This window comes from Podarcis tiliguerta (assembly GCF_965153285.1).
Source record: "Podarcis tiliguerta genome assembly, chromosome: 1".
NCBI lineage: Eukaryota > Metazoa > Chordata > Lepidosauria > Squamata > Lacertidae > Podarcis > Podarcis tiliguerta.
Window position 1 is genome coordinate 112,317,261 of NC_139534.1, and position 5,325 is coordinate 112,322,585.

Genomic DNA, 5,325 nt, shown 5'->3' on the forward strand with positions numbered 1-5,325 from the left:
CCAGAGCTGCTTGCTGTGCTCGGCTCCTTCTTTCCTCAGGGCTGGGGGAGGCAACTAATATTGACCATCTGACGGTGTTCATATTGAGAAGCAATAAAATTATATAGACACAGATATTTATAACCCCTAGAATAGGAATATATGCCTTGAAGAGTTGTAGGGGGAAAGCAATACCTACAAACAAACAACTAATAATAATAATAATAATAATAACAATAACAACTGGATGCCTCGGTTCAGTACAGATAGAATCATAGAATCATAGAGTTGGAAGAGACCGCAAGGGCCATTCAGTCCAACCCCCTGCCAAGCAGGAAACACCATCAGAGCACTCCTGACATATGGTTGTCAAGCCTCTGCTTAAAGACCTCCAAAGAAGGAGACTCCACCACACTCCTTGGCAGCAAATTCCACTGTCGAACAGCTCTTACTGTCAGGAAGTTCTTCCTAATGTTTAGGTGGAATCTTCTTTCTTGTCGTTTGGATCCATTGCTCCGTGTCCGCTTCTCTGGAGCAGCAGAAAACAACCTTTCTCCCTCCTCTATGTGACATCCTTTTATATATTTGAACATGGCTATCATATCACCCCTTAACCTCCTCTTCTCCAGGCTAAACATGCCCAGCTCCCTTAGCCGTTCCTCATAAGGCATCGTTTCCAGGCCTTTGACCATTTTGGTTGCCCTCCTCTGGACACGTTCCAGTTTGTCAGTGTCCTTCTTGAACTGTGGTGCCCAGAACTGGACACAGTACTCCAGGTGAGGTAATATATTATATTCACGACCTTACAAAAATTATCCAGTATGCAGCCAGGAGCACAGCAAAGGGGTGCCTGTCCCACGCGTAGTCCCCCCCATCCTCTCCCCCAAGGCCGGGAAGGGAGAAAGCGAGGAAGGGGGCGGCTTATATTCGGGCCAATATGGTATCATCATCATTATTAATAATTATTATTTGCCCTCCCTTTCACTCTAAGGTCCCAGGGCAGGTTGCAGCACTAAAACACACAGTACTAAAAGCATACACCTCAAAAGCCAGGGTAAAAATGAGCGTCATCAGCATACGCTGGAAGCCGTATAATGTAGGTACCAGATGTACCTCTGTGGGGAAGGAGTGCCACAGCTTAGGGGCCACCACAGAGAAGGCCTTCTGCCACCCACCAAACCTCTGAGGGTGAGGGAACTACCAAGAGGGCCCCATCTGCTGATCCCTGAGAGGGTCTAATTTATCAGCTAGAAGATTGATCAGCACTTCCTGAGGCAGTGAATCCAAATGCAACCAAGGATTGGGGCCTTGGAATTACCAAAGCAAAACAGTCTCTCACTCGAGCATTTCTCAGATGAATGAATGAATGGTTTATTATTACTGCTAAACAGGCAGCATAGCATTTCTCAGATGAAAATAGGAACATCTTATTCTATTAATTATTATGAGTGCTTCTTTTCTTTAAAAAATGATTAGGGGTACTCTCATTTTCCTACTCATATTGAAATACTGCCATTCAATGAGGCCAAACTTAGATTCACAAAATGTGAATCGTAACAAAGAAAAAACACTGATTAATAATAATACCCCACCCATCTGACTGGGTTGCCTCAGCCACTCTGAGTGCCTTTCAACATATGTAAAAAAATAATTAAACATTAAACAACTTCCCCATGCAGGGGTGTCTTCTGAAGGTTATATAGCTGCTTATCTCCTAGGTTCAGGGGGTTGCCTAACTCCATACCCTCCCAAGATTTCTCCAATGCAAATAGGGACGTCCTAAGGAAAAGCGGGTGGCGCTGTGGGTAAAAGCCTCAGCGCCTAGGGCTTGCCGATCGAAAGGTCGGCGGTTCGAATCCCCGCGGTGGGGTGCGCTCCCGTTGCTCGGTCCCAGCGCCTGCCAACCTAGCAGTTCGAAAGCACCCCTGGGTGCAAGTAGATAAATAGGGACCGCTTACTGGCAGGAAGGTAAACGGCGTTTCTGTGTGCTGCGCTGGCTCGCCAGATGCAGCTTTGTCACGCTGGCCACGTGACCTGGAAGTGTCTCCGGAAAGCGCTGGCCCTCGGCCTCTTGAATGAGATGGGCGCACAACCCTAGAGTTTGTCAAGACTGGCCCGTACGGGCAGGGGTACCTTTACCTTTACCTTAAGGAAAAGCGGGACATTCCAGGATCAAATCAGAAACCCGGACGGCTTCTGTAAATCCGGGACTGTCCCTGGAAAATAGGGGCACCTGGAGGGTTTGTAATGATCACCAGTCTTCCCTTCCTTCTCACGTTACTCTCATTTTTCCCCCAGAGGGGTAGCTGGGGGGAGTTGAGCCAGCTGGTTTCAGCATCAGAACAAGAGGTTCTCTGGGCAGCTTAAAAGGCTGAAGGTACAAGCCTCAAAGCACCCACCAGAACTGCCCTCGCCCGCCTGATGCCTTCCAGATGCTTGTGGCCACAACCCTCACCCTTATTGGCTGTTGCTGACGCGAGTTGTCGTGCTTTGAAAGGTGGCTTGCTGGTGAAGGCTGCAGTGCGGTAGCCACTGACCTGAGGTCACAGGGACTTACTTAGAAATCATAGAATTATAAAGTTCGAAGGGACCCCAAGGGTCATTTAATCCAACCCTCTGCAATGCAGAAATATCAGCTAAAGTATCCATGGCAGATGGTCATCCAGCCTCTGCTTAAATACCTCAAAAGGAGGAGAGTCCACAACCTCCTGAGGGAGACTGTTCCCCTGTTGAACAGCTCTTACTGTCAGAAAGTTCTTCCTGGTCTCCTTTCTTGCAACTTGAATCCATTGATCTGGGTCTTGCTCTCCAGGGCAGGAGAAAAGAAGCTTGCTCCATCTTCCATGTGAACGCCCTTGAGACATTGGAAGATGGCTATCATATCTCCTCGGTTTCCTCTTTTTCAAGCTAAACATACCCAGCTCCCTCAACCGTTCCTCATAAGGCTTGCTTTCCAGACCCTTGATCATCTTGGTTGCCCTCCTTGGTACACGCTTTAACTTGTCAACATCCTCCTTAAATTGTGGTGTCCAGAATTGGACACAGTGCTCCATATAGGGTAGATATACATGCTGCCTACAGTGGTGTCGCATTAAGGAGAATTCTGGCCATTACAAACCCAATTTTGAATTGGACTGGTATTACACATCCAATAAAAACAAAAATTTGAATGACAAACACCCTGAACTGGGGTTAGCCACAAAGCCCTTGTCCCCATGCAATGGAAGGGGACAGTTATCGTGTCAGGTCATAATCATGCTGTGGCAGAAACAGAGTCCATAAGGTAAAGATTGTACTTCTGGCATAAAACTAATTTTGTTTGCTTGTTTATATATAAACACAATATCCAGGCAATGCCTTCATGGTGGTAAAAAATGGTAACAAAACATCTGCCAAGCTGCTTGTTAATGGTACTCCAAAATCTGCTGCCTGAGGCCTGCATGAGAGTGCCTGGCCACCAAGCTTGATGACTTTAAGAGGACAAATGCATGGAGGAGAGAGCTATCAGAGGCTACTAACCATCATGTCTATGCTCTGTCCCCACAGCTGGAGGCAGCAATGCTTCTGAATATGAGTTGCTGGGAACCATAGGAGCGGGGAGTGCTCTGGTGCTTGAATCTTGCTTTTGGGTTTCCCACAGCCATCTGGTTGGCCACCAAAGGATATTGGACTAGGTAGGCTATTGGCCTGATTTAGGAGGCTCTGCTTATGTTCTATTTTGTTTTTAACCACAAGGGCATGTTTCCAAGCCCTAGGCAATGTGAGTATTAAAGGGGCAGGTTACCCTGTCCCTTTAATAGTTATGTATATAAGGAATTTCAACAGATACAGGGTGTTTTTTAATACAAAGAAAGACCCTTGTATTGCACATTGAGCTACTTTGCCAGAAGGATGTGGCTGAGAAATATATACTTAATAAGTTCTTAGTAAGTCTAGCAAGGCATAGGCAAACTTGGCCCTCCAGATGTTTTGGGACTACAACTCCCACCATCCCTAGTTAACAGGACCAGTGGTTAGGGATGATGGGAATTGTAGACTCAAAACATCTGGAGGGCTGAGTTTGCCTATGCCTGATCTAGCAGAAGTCTAATTCAAAAGCAACAATCAATAATAGGCTGGAGGGTTCTACCCATTCTCCAAAGAAAGGAAGCATTTAAGAGAGGCATCACTTTTCTGCAACACTACCCTACTCTACTTCCAGTTCACACTGGAACTGGGATCCAAAGCTGCAAAATCATGTGTGTGCACATATCTCTCAAAGACGAATAGGCTGCCCTGCACATGCACAATTGCCTTGATGTTGTGTTCTGTCTGCCGTCTTCTGAGTAAGAACTTTGTTTTTCAGTTTTACAGCAGTTTGTCCCTCTAGTCCCTGCAAAAGGAAAATGAAAGAGCCACTTGTGATAAACAGAGAATATTACTGCAAGGATCCCTCTGCTTGTCGTATGGATTTAGTTGTGTACAGACATCCAGAGTGAAGAACCCGTGGCCGTTCAGATGGTTGTCTTCAGCTCCCATAAGCTTCAGGCAGCGTAGTTAAAGGTGAGGGGAGCTGAAGTCTAGTAATATATGGAGAGCCACAAGCTCCCCAACCCTGGGGTATGTAGTACAGATGTGTAAAGCTGCTCAGATTGCATGTGTGTTGCACCAAAATCCCACTTCTGCGTAGAATGCAAATGAATAAAAGTTCAAATCAGAAGTGTATCCATTCAAAACCAGAAGCCACTGAAAATAAGGAAGCATAGCTATACTAGCAGTAAGCACCCCATGTGCTCTCTTGTGTTTAGGATTGCAGTCTTACCAACTAATGTTCCTTGCATTTTCTTGGGCTGCGGAAAATATTTGTCCTGGGGTGTGTGTTGCTGCAGGATTTTTTGGGAGGGGGGGTCATCTGAGGACCACCCAGCCAAGCATTTAGCCCAGTCTGGCACTGGCTTGCCCAAGCCGGCAGCAGGATGAGGGCTCCGCAAAACTGCCCCCACATTTGAGTGACCCCGGTACTTCAGGAGCATTGGATCACCCAGCTGGGGTGGGGGGAGGATTCTACTACACCGCAGCTGAGCAAAACCTGATGCTGCAAAGGACTTGGGGCTAGCCCAGCTGGGGTTGGGGGAGCCCTCCTGCCCTCCAGCTGAGCAGCAGCCTGGGCCAGCTGCATTGGCCCTAGCCTGCAAGGCACTGGGGTGAAAGGGCCTTAGCTCCAGCAGTGATGTAAATCTAACATTTTCCACCCCCAACATCTGGTTCTTAGTTTTAGAAGTGTAAAAAAACTAGTATTTCAGCAAAGTGTACACTACAAAGAATACATTGTTGATAAGTTAACAAATAAACTGATGACACATGTAG